General features: G+C 49.5%; 1 long non-coding RNA gene across 1 annotated transcript in view; it reads left to right on the top strand.

Annotated features, from left to right (window-relative positions):
- Positions 1–14,430, top strand: part of LOC309849838 — a 98,451-nt gene that overhangs the window by 80,618 nt on the left and 3,403 nt on the right. The window contains exons 2-3 of the long non-coding RNA XR_014303931.1: positions 3,782–5,090; positions 7,317–8,458. This is a non-coding gene — a long non-coding RNA (uncharacterized lncRNA). The remainder of the gene's footprint in view (positions 1–3,781; positions 5,091–7,316; positions 8,459–14,430) is intronic.

Raw genomic sequence — 14,430 nt, 5'->3', positions numbered from 1 at the left:
GCGATAAAATAATTGCCTCTTAACCATGGGGTTCCTCTCCCAGTGAGCCACACCAAAGCAAACCACTGCTCTACCAGGCTGTCCCTACGTAACCTATGTCACTCTCAGGCACAATTCCTCCTTCCCGCGTCCTCAGATGCATTTATGACCCTCCTAGTCCTCTTGCTCCCCATTCAAAGTAACTTCCAGTGCCTTGTTGGTTCACCCGTGGAGTTGAAACCGTGATTACAACCCCTCAGTTTTGAGCTCTTCAAGGGCAGAGGCCTTCGTCTTACTCACGTTTCTGTACTCAGAGCGCGTTTGGGATTGTGAGTGACACAGTCGTCATTCAATAGACCATGCAAGGGAATGGACAGATGATCTGGGTTTGGGCATTGATAGGAAAGCGAGGCTTCCTGGCTGGACTCCCACAGTCCAGGCAGGGATTGGGATGGATTCCAGAGGCAGCTGGTGGGAAGAAGCCCGTGGAGACAGGGATTCCCCGCCCCACCCTGGAGAAATCCAGCAGTAGACAGGGAGAGAAACTCCTGCTCCTCTGGGAGGGCAGTCCAGGCTGGAGATCCAGTCACAGATCTGAGGACCAAGAGCAGGACAAAGGCTCCACAGCAGTAAGAGAGGAAGGCAGGACCCCATCCACAGGAAGGTGACGTGACAAAGAATGCGACACATAGGGAGGAAAAAGGGACCCACCACTCAAGGTGGAGTCTCAGTCACGGAGAAACAAAGGCAGACTTGGCCCCTGAGCTGGGAGCACTCGTTCCTTGTTGTGTGCGTCATCAGATCAAGTTCCTCAGGACTTGAAAACTCTTGAGAAAGTGTCTGTTCCTTGCAATCAGAGAGCTCAGTGGAAACAAGAACCTATTTTCAACATCTCCTTGAGGCCACTTATCCACAGCCCTTCATGCTCGAGTTCTCCTGTAAAATGTAAAAGGGAGACCAGGTTCGGTGCAGGGCAGGAGTAGGAGGGAAGGAAAGAATTCCGACCTGGAGGCGCTCACAGAGGAGGGGAGGAGCGGGCGAGGAAGAGAAGGGGAGCGCTGGAGCCAGCGGGTAGGGAGAAGGGCCGCGGAGCCCCACGGGCCCCACCGGAGCAGAGAGAAGCGCAGAGCTGATCGCGTCCCCATTCATTCTTAAAAGAGAGACGTTGCTCACTCTCGTTTGTACCGTGACTTGGAAATAATCGTGACTCATCAGTAAAGAAGAAATGAAAGTCGCCGCTGCACATGCTCTGAGGCTGTAGAGAAAGGCGTCAGGGGAAAGACCGTCAGAGCAAATAGCGGGTCCCAGATTATGCCGGCTTTACTATGACCGCGAGAGAAAACAACTGTCTTTTCCTGACAGCGCTGGAGCGAATTAACTTCTTCATAACCATAATTCGGTTTAACAAATATTTCCCAGTAAAGGCACAATTAACGAATCCACTCGCTTTCAACAGCACATTGTTTCTCCGTCTCTTATTACCACCCCCCAGCAATTCTCTCTTTTTCCTTTTTTTCTCCCGTGAAGCGCATCTCGCGGGACCCCCAGGAGTCAGAGCACCGGCTCTCCAAGTAGACGACGGCGCGGCTGAACCCAAGGGAGGCGACCCAAGTCTGGCTGTCAACTAGGTCTGCCCAGAAGGGACGGATGTGAAAACCTCTCTCCTCCTGAAACGGTGCGAAGATCTCTGAGAGCGGGTGAGACGGGCGTCCGGGAACGCGGCCGGAGACCCGAGGGAAGTCATGCAGAGCAGGACGTGAGGACTGGACCCGCCGGCGTCTCGAATCTGCCACCCCCTTGCTGTCCCCGCAGGACAGGAGTGTTTTCAGCCCGGACTCGACAGTAACGGCGACAAGGATGTGGGTGGTGGAACGACGTCCCTGAGCTCCCCCAACCGCGGCCCCTCACAGACCGGGAACAGCCGGGCAGACGCCAGGCACCGCAGTGATCACAGCGTCCACACCCCACCCTGGTGCTGAGGCAAACGCGTTAAGATGCGGGGGTTGTTACTGACCCCAACACGGAACTCTGGAAGCCCCAGTGATCATAGCTCTTGGTTCTGGCTAGAAACGCATGAGTCACGGTCAAGCCGCTCAGGTGGCAGAGCGGACCGTGGGCGCTGCAGAGACACTTCGCCCAGAGACCCCCATGTGTGCTCGGTCAGGTGCGCGCTGCGGCCGCAGCCGGGCTGCAGCCAGCCGCCTTCCTGACGGTGTGTTGTTCCGTGTCTTCCAGTGCGTGCGAGCCTGGTTTGTGCTGCGTCTGGACAGGAGGCTGGTGACCTGGTCCCAAAGCCGGGAAGGAGCCACCGCAGCGTAATGGGGGGGGAGGCGGTGCGTAAGAAAGGGGACGGGGAATTGCTCGACTAAAGGCACACTCGGTCAGGAGAGCGTCCATCTTGTATCTTCAGTTTTCCAGGCACCGTTGCAGACAATACTGATGTAAAAGACGTCACTTCTGACCTCGGGAAGCCAACGGTGGATGAGGGAAATGGACACAGCTCCATGGAACGAGACATGGGCTCTCTTCCTCACACCACCAGCTCAGGAGCCGGCTGGTCCCATGAGACCAAGGGAAGGCATCATGGCCACCCTCCAGGGCCAGATGGTGATGCCCAACAATGGTTCTGGGACAACGGGACAACAGCACATGCTGCCAAGAGGTTTCTGGAGGCTCCTAGTCCCCAACATCAAGGAGCCAGAAGCACTCTCGTCCTGCAGGAGATCCTACTGTTCTGAGACGGCTCACAGGGTTTCCTGCAAGAACTGCAAAGCCACTGGGGAGAGCGCGGCCCAGCCGGCCTCAGTCCCAGGCTATGGAGCATGGGAAGTGGACAGAGCTCATGGGCACACTTTCTTTGTGGCAAATGAAACCTTGACCACTCTGGGGGCAGAAAGACAGACATGGGCACAGTCTGCCTGTGTGAACTCTGTCATCTTGAGCTCCGGGTGCCCACTGTTAGGGTCCGTGATCAAAGGAACGAGACGGATACAAAGCAAAGGTCAAGCAAAACTTTATTTCACGCCAAGCATGAAGAATCAAACGGACCGGTCAGGACTATCTCTTACAAAAAGGTGACAACGATGATCCCGACAAGGTCACTCCCAAGAAGGCCACTCCGGACGAGGCTGCTCTAGATGAGGCTGCTCTGCAGATGAGGCCACTCCATGATTGGAGCTGCTCCCAAGAAGAGGCCACTTCCAAGACGAGGCTGCTGCTCGATGAGGTTGCTCCCCAGACAAGGCTGCTCCCAAGAAGAGGCCATTCTGGACAAGACCGCTTCCCAGACGAGGCTGCTCCTGACGTCAAAGAGGCAACGATGACAGCGACGAATGACAAGGAGGACAACCTGGATGACACGGACTCTGCTCCCCACAATGCCACTCTGACAAGGCTGCCCCCCAGAGAAAGCCACCGCTGTGGACAAGGCTGCTCGTGGCTTGGGGTGGCGAGGCACTTTGTGGCGAGGCTGCTGGCGGCTAGGGGCCGTTGGCATCTCAGGGCCGCTGGCGTCTTGGGACCGCTGGCATCCAGGGGCTGCAGGCATGACTACTAACCGCTGGGCCGCTGGACCACTGGTGTCTCGGGACCGCTGACCGCTGGGCTGCTGGACCCCTGGTGTCTCGGGACCGCTGGCGTTCTGGGGCTGCAGGCGTCGGCACCGCTGACCACTGGACGGCTGGTGTCTCAGGACCGCCATCAGCGCAACTGCTGGAGAATGCAGCTCCGGGCTGCTGAAGGCGGGGCCGCTGGAAGCTGCAGGCGGCTGGAGGCTGCAGGCAGCGGCTCAGGGCCGCTGGAGACTGCGGGCGCAGCGACTGCCGGAGGCGGGACCGCTGGCGGCGGTTCTAGCTCTTACAAGAGCTGTTACAGCTCCTCCACTCAGCCTTCTACTCTTCCTTCTGCTCCGGCCACAGCTCTCCTGTGAGCCTCGCGCAGCGACCTTTATACCGTTGGTTGAGCCCCGCCCCTACACAGGCGGCCAATCGGATCTCAATTCACCCTAGTGGATATACGCGCGCCGCACCGATTGGACATCTCCACCCGGCCTGCCCCGCCCCCGCATCCGGGGTCCACAAGCACGTGCCTGTGGGCGGGGCGGGCCTTCCAGCCGCGGCTCAGAGCGCGCTCTGGAAGCGTCCGAGGCGCGGGGGCAGCGCGGAGCGGACCGGTAAGTGCCCGCGGAGTCCGGAGGTGGGACGGGGTCTGCCCGCGGGCCGGCGCTTGCGGCAGGACGGCGTGACGCAGTAGGACTCCGCAGCAGAAGCGGAGACGACTCCGACGGCTGAAACGTCGCGCGCAGAGCCCGAGAGCTGAGTGCGCAGGGGCTGACCAAGGGGCAGGAGCAGACGGTTACGGACCGGGTCGGACCGGGACCGGGACCGGGACCGGGTCGCGGACGCACGCCCCGGAGCCCCACATGCCTCCACTCTGCCCACCCTACGGATGAGGCTGGTCGCTCAAGCGCTCACCGACCTCTGCACTCCCGCCCAGGAGTATCGCAAGGAAGAGAAAGAAGGGAAATAGGGAAGATATTCGCAAGAACACTAGACGCGGCCCAGTATCTCCTTTAAATTCAGCTCAGGTCTCCGGCCAAGTCGAATAGGGACTCCGGGGCCCCTGCAGGGCACCGCCGTCGTTAGGGTAATGCGAGGACCTCGGGGTTCCAGATCTCACGCAGGGAAAAGGACCGAGGAGGCCCGTTGGTCTCGGCCCACATGCCTGCCCCAGAGACGCCGCAGCCCCGGCCTGCAGGCTTCCCCAGGCGCAGGCATGCGGCCCGGGCCAGCCTCCGGAGAGCCCCTCGCGGGGGACCCCGCCCTCTCCCAGGCTTGGGGGTGTATGCGGGGCGGGGGGTCTCCACCACTCGAGCGCCCCTGATTCTCCTTACTGCAGAAGTCTCAGCGTCTGGGTTTTCGGCTGTCCCCCCCCCCCCCATGTCCTGTCCCACCAAACCATGCAAATCTCCCTGCAACAAGAAGCCCTTTTGGAGCCAGGGAGCCGAATACGGAGAGCGCAGCACAGATGGCTTTTTCTCTTGGAGATTCCACAGCAGTAAAAACAAAAACGAAATTCCAATTAATATCGCAATAAATTAATCTACCACAAAGGTACTTTTTTTTTTTTAAGTTTGCTCTGTGGCGGGGACTATATGAAGCCTTTTTACCCTTGAGGTAGGTACAATTATTATCCCCACTTTATAGTTAAAGAAACCAGAGCTGAGAGAAGTCAAGTGTCTTACTTGAGATCACAGGACTCCTGAGTGACAGATGGAAAGTCAAGGTCAAGCATGTCTGGCTGCAAAGGCTAAGTAAGGTCTCTTCTCTGCACCGTGTAAGGGGAGCGATCCTTTCCTCTCCTGTCGGAGCAGGAGTTTCTGTTTTCTTCCTCTTAAAATAAAACCCCAAAAACCTACGTAATTACATAGTCCGTATTAAGTAACAAGTTTAAGAAGAAACTTACCCTTGGTTTCATAAAAACTCACATCAGCTTTCATTTGTTTTTGTCACCTTCTAGAACTTTGGATTTGCATACTTAATTTTTATGGATTTACCGTAATAACACAAAATTTCATAGTATATATTCTCAACTGCCACTCTACCACTACAGTTTTATTGTTTTCATATATTTTATATATTCAATATAGCATATGTAAATTACATATTTTCATTTCTTACACATACACATGTATTTCTGTAATCTTCTTTTTTTAAAAAAAGATTTTATTTATTTGGCAGAGAGAGACACAGCCAGAGGGGGAACACAAACGGGGAGCGGAAGAGGGAGAAACAGGCTTCCGGCAGAGCAGGGAGCCTGAGGCGGGGCTCAATGCCAGGGCCCTAGGATCATGACCTGAGCTGAGTGCAGACGTTTAACGACTGAGACCCCGTGTCCGTATGAGCTCCATATTTCTATGATCTTATTACTTTTTTCTGCTACAGCCTCTCGCCCTCTCCCTGCGCCCATCCCTTCCTCCCAAAAGGAACAATTGCACACTGGTTGGCATTTCCCATACATTTCTCCCTGTGGTAAGGAGAAATTGGTCATTGTCTATTTCGCATACTTCTGACAATTATGGCTTCATACACATCTATGCCCATATACACTCACTTATTGCTATATTCGTTAACAATAGTGAAAATCCCTCCAGATCAGTGGATGTCACTTTAGCTCTTTACTAGTTAGTAATATAACCCATAGTATGGCTACTCTAGTTTATGCAGACTTTCCTCCACGAATGGGTGTTTACTTTGCTTATATATTTTTTTGCCACAAAAGATAATGTTGCAATAAACTTTCTTGCATACATACATTCTTCTGTACTGGTGCTTTTATTTCTATGGGATGGGTCCCCAGGAGTAGGATTTCTGGGTCAAAGGGCATATATTTATTAGAATTTAATAGGTATTACCAGATTGATATTCAGTGGCTGGCAAATATCCCCTTCACAAGCAGTGTGGACGAGTGTAGGGCCACAGTTCCAAGTGTTAGGCTGATATCACCCCCTGAAATGTTGGGAGTTTAGTAGGCATTGGAAGGGGCTCGGGCTTCTGAATTTTTTTCAAAGCTCTCCATGTAACCTTAATAGGTACTAAAATTTGGGAGTCTCGTGTTTGCCTCTGCAGAATTTAGTATGAGGGAGGAATGAGGGGCGGTGATCTGGAAAGCCATCTGAGGAGGACTCCCTTTTACAAAGGGCCTTCGATTAAAACTTTAATATTATCACCAGATAAAATTATAAGTGACAAAGACACCCTGACAGAGGACTGAAAAAAGAAACTATTTACAATTCAACCTTAAATTTATGTCTCATTTATGTCCACCCCACTGGTAAGCTTTATCTTTTAATACATTTTTGTTGTTCACCCAGTTACACGGTAGAACACCACCATTTGGGATGAGCAATTCTTTCAGCAATATTATTTTTCTATAAGGATTCTAACCTTTTTATCAAAAATATTTTATTTTCTTTTTTTAAGGATTTTATTTATTTATTTGACAGGCAGAGATCGCAAGCAGGCAGAGAGGCAGGCAGAGAGAGAGCAGGAAGCAGACTCCCCGCTGAGCAGAGAGCCCGATGCAGGGCTCGATCCCAGGACCCTGGAATCATGACCCGAGCCAAAGGCAGAGGCTTTAACCCTCTGAGCCACCCAGGCGCCCCTCAAAAATATTTTAATGTGTTAATTTTTCTGTACAGACACAAATTATGAGATTGTATTGATAAAATTATTATAAGTATTTGCTAAAAGTAACTATTGAATGTACCGTATGTTTTACGATCCTGTGTTGGCATTTCTTCACTCTTCTCTTCTCTTGCCTCCTTCCCTTCCTCCCAGGCTCCGTCCGGAACTGCCCCTCAACCTCTCCTTCACACCAGGTCTGCGGGGGCTGCTGCAGCTCCAACGTGGGCCACTAGGGGCCCTCTGCTCCCCTGGCCTGTGGGAGAGAAAACGTCTTTTTTCCAACTTTCTTAATAAAAAAAGGTCTCATGGGTATTTTCCAAAGAATATCCCCAAATGAACCAAGGGAAAGTAAAAGAAATTTTTAAAAGCTTCTCCAGACAGCAAACACAGTTTAGAGTTGAAGATGACCAAACCCTGCTCTTTGCTCTCTTGACGGACGATGGACGCAGCTACCTGGCTCTGGCCTCGGTTCCTTTTCTTCCCCTCTGAGGGGACACAGAGCAACCAAAAACCAAGCTGGCCGGGATATGAGAGTGAGCAGGAAGGAACTCTACTGCCTTTCGTCCTGTAGTTCTTAATCATCTCTCATGGCCTGACCCTGGGAGATTCTCCCAGCTCCCGCCTCTCCCGGCTTTTCCTCCAACCATCCTGATCTCGGACTTCCCCTCCACTGGCCAGGAGGAAGGAGCTCCTGGTCCTCCTGCGCAGACTTGTGGGCGTTTCTGCAGTCCACCCTGAGGTCTCAGCGGCTGTCAGCTTTGGGAGTCTTAGCACCAACCTCTCCTCTTGCTCGTGTCGGTTCTGACTGTTCCTCACCTTTCCACCGTGGCCTCAGGACTGTCAGCAAGGCTGAGGCGGAGTCAGGATCGGAACCCAGCTCTCTGGAGTCCCAAACTGTGGACTGCTGCTTACACCGCAAGCCCTCCTTCGGAGGGGGACAGAGACACGTAAAGTAACAGTGGGAATAAGGACAGGAAGGTGTGCATTTAAAATGTTTGCAACACTGAAAGGTCTTGCTCGTAAAACCGAACAAATTAAAGTGTTTAGAAGAAAATATCTGTCTTTGCCTTCTTGGCTGGTTCAGAATTTCGTTGAAAAGTACTGATTTTCTATACCTTGCAGTGTCCTGGTTTCCAAGGACTCGGGCTTCAGTCTCACAGGATACCTCCCTTCCCCGTACTCTGGGCTGCATTTCATCGCTGGCCCAGGCCAATCACTAAGAGGCTCCCTGGAATCAGCCTGACAGCAAACTGACAAGAAGCAGCGAAAAGACTGTTGGCCGGTATAATCACAAGGTAGGAAGGTAAGTGTTAGGAGCGATCCTGGCTTTGTCTCTTGTTCCACGGGATCTTTATCTCAGCGGGTAGTCAGCTCGATCAGTAATTACTGCTTGAAGCTTAGCAGCAATTTTCTTGTTTTTCCTGCTTAGCATCTACCCGCATCATAAGACTTATGCAAAAATACTTCCTAAATGGCTCTGTATGCATCCCATTTTATGTGATATTAAAACATTGTGCAGCAACCATTCGCCTAATGATTTTAGCACCCTTTGATGATTGTCGCCTACAACCATGCTCTCATCAACGGTTGCAAAGTGGTGATTTTAAAATTCTGTTCCTTCTTCTGCATTCGCTTGCTGGAATTTTTCTAAAAGAACATTTTTTTCACCTACTTTTAGGTTACACTGACATGCATTTCTTATAGAAAAGATGGAACAAATGTTTGATTCCTTCCTTTTATTTATTAATTTTTTTCAGAGAAATTAGTTGGTTGCTTAGCAGTCACCAGCAGTGACCACTGAATTTAACTACAAAAGCAAAGGTTTTTGTTTATTGGCTTTGTTCCCGCCCACGGCAGTTATTCTTTTTGTTGCTCAAATTGTCCCTTTCCTTTGGCTCTTGTGTCTTTTTGAAATGACTTCATTCATCTTTGAAATCTCTCTTCTTTGCTGATACAAGAAGATGTTCTAGACCCATTTTATACGGTTTCAAGTCTAGCACAGTAAGAAACCATTTCTGCAAGAAGAGAAATCGTATTTTGAGCCCACATCTGGTTGCTAAGGGGCTCATTGCTTCTGGGTTGTCGTTTTCTCTGGCTTTTTTTTTTTTTTTTAGATTTTCTAAAATTTATTTGACAGAGAGAGACAGCGAGAGAGGGAACACAAGCAAGGGGAGTGGGAGAGGGAGAAGCAGGCTTCCTGCAGAGCAGGGAGCCCGATGCGGGGCTCGATCCCAGGACTCTGGGATCATGACTTGAACCAAAGGCGACACCTAGAACAGCTGAGCCATCCACACACCCCTCTTTGGCTTTTAGAGTTGATAGAGTTAGGAAAATGCAGACTTTGTAAGAGGAAAAAAATCATGCAATCATACTAACGTTTCCAGTGCAAATTACTTTTTGCAAGGATTTTGCTTACCCTCCTCAATATACTTGATCTCCTTTTTCATCATGAAAAACTCAAGTCCCACAGCTAAACACAATTATTTATTTGCTTTTTCCTACATAGTATCTGTAATTGTTTCAAACAATAGAGAACATAAAGTGACTGGATGAAATGAAGATTTTCCCAGGTTCTTTTTCTCTTTAGAACATATCCCACTGAAGAACTACAGTTAAAACACTGTATTTCAGGGGCGCCTGGGTGGCTCAGTGGGTTAAGCCTCTGCCTTCGGCTCAGGTCACAATCTCAGGGTCCTGGGATCAAGCCCCACACTGGGCTCTCTGCTCAGCGCGAAGCCTGCTTCTCCCTCTCTCTCTCTGCTGCTTCTCTGCCTACTTGTGATCTCTCTCTCTCTGTCAAATAAATAAATTAAATCTTTAAAAACACACACACACTATATTTCAAACTCACTTGGGATTTTTTCACTATGTTGTGACAGAGTTCGAAGCAAGCTTCACAAAGATGTCTGGTCCTAATCCCCAAACCTGGGAGTATGATGGGATGTCGCTCCTGTGACCAGGCTACAGGACACAGCTGGCTGCCGAACAGGGCTGTTAGCGGAGGGGGCCTGACCAAATCACAGCAGCGCTGCAGAGCAAAGGGCTCCGTCTGGCTGAAAGGGGCTAACGGGAAGCCGGGGGGTCTGAGCCCGTGAGAGGACTTGACACACCGCGCTGACTCTAAGGTGTTAAAGGCCGATAGCAGAGGTCGCAGGGGGTCGCTAGGAGCAAAGACTGGCCCCCAGATGCCGGCCAGAGAGAAAGTGGGGCCCTTCGTCCCACAGACAGAAGGGACTGAGTTCTGCCAATGGCTGTACCTGCCTGGAAGCAGATTCTCCCCCAGGGCTCCCAGGTGAGGGCCTACCCTGGCCAACACCTTACCTTCGGCCTTCTGAGCCTGGACTTCTCCCTAAACTGTGAGATAATAAGTGGGTGTTGTTTTGAATTGCTGAATTCGTGGTAGCCTATTATGCAGCATTAGAAAATGAATGACGTTCTTACACTGCCAACCCCACTTACTTTTTATTTTAAAAATATTTTATTTATTTTTTAATAAAATACATTTTAATAAAATACTGCTTTATATATATAATAATATATTGTATATAATATGTAATAGTATGTATTATATAAGAGAGAGGTTGCACGTGCTTCTGCGCTGGGGCGAGAGGCGGAGGTGAAGGGAGAGGGGAAGAGAGAATCCCAGGCAGACTCCGTGCTGAGCCCAGAGTCCAAGGCAGAGCCCAGCCTCAGACCCTGAGACCATGAACTGAGCAGAAACTGAGAGTCAGTTGCTCTTTTTGGGGGGAGAGGGGGTTCTTTTTTTAAAATTTAAATTCAATTAACTAACATATAGTGTATTATGAATTTCAGAGGTAGAGTTCAGTGACTCATCAGGCTTACGTAGTACCCGGCGCTCGTTGCATCACGTGCCCTCCTCAGTGTCCATCACCAGTTATCCCATCCCCCACCCTTCCCCACTCCAGCTACCCCCAGTTGGATTAAGAGTCTCTTATGGTTTGTCTCCCACTCTGATTTCATCCTGTTTTATTTTTCCTGCATTTGTTTCTTTTAGTAACCAGAATCATGCTGTATGTTTTATTCTTCGATGTTGGCTTGTTGGAGATGTTCTCAACCTAGCACACTCCTTTTATCCATTGTATATTCCACAGAATTAGTGTCACTGTTTGGGTTGTGTCATTCTGCTGTATTAACTATGCCCCCTTTTGTGCACAAACTTGAGCACAGGAGCTGGCATTTGAGGGGAAGAGTGTCAGTTTGAGTCCTTGGCAATCTGAGGTGAAGGTGTGTTGACTTGGCATTGAGCAGGTGGCAGGTGGTGCATGGTGACTTGGGCAGGGGCGAATATGGGACTCACAGGCTGATTTTATCACGTGTGATGGGGACATGGCTGTTTTTCCTCCTGATCATAAATTCCTTTAACTTTTGTTTTTCTGGGAAACTCTCTCTCATCTTCTATTCTGATGAAAGCCTTAAATGGATAGAGTATTCTTGGCTGTAGATTTTTTCTTTTTAGCAGTTTGAATATATCTTGCTTCTCTCTTCTGGCCTGCAAAGTTTCTGCTGAAAAACCCACTGATAGCCTTATGGGGTTTCCTTTGTATGTAACTGCTTTCCTTTCTCTTGCTGCTTTTAAAATTCTATCAGGCTGCCTGGGTGGCTCAGTGGGTTAAGCCTCTGCCTTCGGCTCAGGTCATGACCTCAGGGTCCTGGGATTGAGTCCCGCATCGGGCTCTCTGCTCAGCAGGGAGCCTGCCTGCTTCCCCCTCTCTCTCTCTGCCTCTCTGACTACTTGTGGTCTCTGTCTGTCAAATAAATAAATAAAATCTTTAAAAAAAAAATAAAAATCACTACTTTTGGCCATCTTATTTACTTTGTGTCTTGGTGCAGAGCTCTTTGGGTTGCTTTTGTTGGGAGCTCTCTGTGCCTCCTGGATCTGCATTTCTCTTTCTTTCCCCAGATTCAGGAATTTTTCAGCTATGATTCCTTCAAATAAATCTTCTGTTCCTTTTCCTTTTTCTTCTCCTTCTGGATCCCGATCATGTGACTCTTAGGCCTGAGTGTCTCTGAGTTCCCTGGGTCTATTCTCATTTTGTGTATTTTTTACCCTCTCATCTGCTTGATTACTCTCCATTACTCTGTCCTCAAGGTTCCTGATTCATTCTTCTACTTCCTCTTGTTTGCTATTTTTATTTTCATTTAGTGAGTTCAGTATCTCTACATGGCTCTCTCTTACGTCTCCTATCTCTTAGTGGAGGTCTCATGGAGGTTCTGCACTCCTTTCTCAATTCTAGTGAGTATCGTTATGAGCATTACTCTAAATTTGTTATAAAAAAATTTGTTATCAGACATATTACTTATTTTCATTTGGCTTAGGTCTCTTGCTATGATTTCGTTCCACTCTTTCATTTGGGACATATTCCTCTGTCTCCTCATTTTGTCTACTCTGTGTGTGTTTCTAGAAATGTCAGCTGTGTTTCCCACACTTGAAAGCAGTGGCTTTATAAAGAAGAGATCCTGCCTTGCCCCACAGTACAATGTCTGCTTTTGACCAGAGAATGATGCTTCAGTTCTGTCTCCTATGTGTGTTGCTACAGGGGTGTCCTTCCATCATGGTGGAGCTGTGTTTGCCTTCAGTACAGCCTGCGATGGTTCTCTGCCTGTTGTGGGCTAAGTCTGGTGCCTGTGGTGTTAGTGAGCCAATCTGAGGCAACATTGGGCTTGAGTTGACTAAGACCAGCTGTTTGCCAGAGATGAGATAGCACCAAACTGAGGGCACTTTCCCTGTGCTGTCCCCTGAGAAGCTTTTGTTGGTGGGCTGGACCTGCAGTCAGGCCAGCTGCCCGCCCTCGGCCCACTGCTGGGGTCCCAGTCAGACTGGTGTGTGGTTATCTTCCTCTCTCTGGAGCAGTGCTGGCCCTTGACTGTCCTGCTGGAACACTGCCAGGTTTGTGGCACTGCTTTAATGGGACCCTGCCAAGAGCGATCAGAAGGGGTGGGTCCACTTGACGGTAGCCTCTTGTCTACATCGGGCTGTGGAGAGCCTGTCCTGCCAGTCTGCAGGTCACTTTCCGGGTTATTTATGCCGATGTGGGTGCTCTCTAGATGGCCACGTGGCAAGCGGTGAACCCAGGGTCCTTCTATTCCACCATCTTCCCAGCAGCCAAGAGTCGGTCGCTTAACTGAATGAGTCACCCAGACCCCACAATGCCAACCCCACTTATATTGATAGTTGATATTTGTTTTTCTTCAGTTTTTATGGGTTGATATTTTTCTTTTGAGTTAATTCTCTTCAGTTTTATAAAGCATATACTTAGTTTCGAAGTCAAAATCATGCAATGAGGACTTTTCCAGAAAGCTTGCTTCCTTCTCTGTTTTCTCCCGTCTCTCCCTCTTTCTTGTTGGAAATCATCTTTTATTAGCTCTTGGACACTTTTTAAAACTTTTTAAAAATTAACATATAGCTGACATACAATGTTATATTAATTTCAGTTTTACAACATAGTGGTTGGTTAGTTCTGTACATTTCTGCATGCCCCTCACGACGAGTGTGGTCGTTACCTGCCGCTGTCCAGTGTGACTGTGCTATTATTGAACGTACCTTATTGACAGAGATCTTAGTACTTTTCAATCTTCTGTAATTATAAATAATTTTGCCTTTTAAAAAAAATTTTATTTATTTGTTTGACCGGCAGAGATCACAAGCGGGCAGAGAGGCAGGCAGAGAGAGAGAGGGAGGCAGGTTCCTGTTTGAGCAGAGAGCCTGATGCGGAGCTCGATCCCAGGACCCTGGGATCATGACCTGAGCCGAAGGCAGAGGTTTTAACCCACTGAGCCACCCAGACGCCCCATGAGTGTCATTTCTAAAAACTATTTATTGGAGTAGAATATACATATGGGAAGCACATAGCCCACAAATACGCAACTCACTGAATTTCCACAGGGAACATATTTGTACAACCGACACCCAGATCAGAAAGCAGGAAGTCACCAGCATCACCCCACCTCTGCATCCCTCTAGTCACTACCCACCTCGCTGCACCCACCAGCATGGCTCCCAATAGCAGGGATTAGTTTGATTCTTTTGTACCTTCTCTAAATGGAATCATAGGACAGATCCTTCTCACTGTGCTTGTGAGATTAACCTGTGCTTTCCTATCCTGTGGGATTGTAAATCATTCATTCTCATCACTGTGCACACGCTATTTCATTGTGTAAGTGTGTTACGATTTACTGATACATTGTGTTACTGAGGGCACTTGGATAGTTTCCAGTCTGGGGCTGTTATAGATAGTGCTGGGCGAAC

The sequence above is a fragment of the Mustela nivalis genome (assembly GCF_964662115.1).
Source record: "Mustela nivalis genome assembly, chromosome: 16".
NCBI lineage: Eukaryota > Metazoa > Chordata > Mammalia > Carnivora > Mustelidae > Mustela > Mustela nivalis.
The sequence above is the reverse complement of the archived record's forward strand: the minus strand, read 5'-3'. Positions and strand labels throughout refer to the sequence as shown.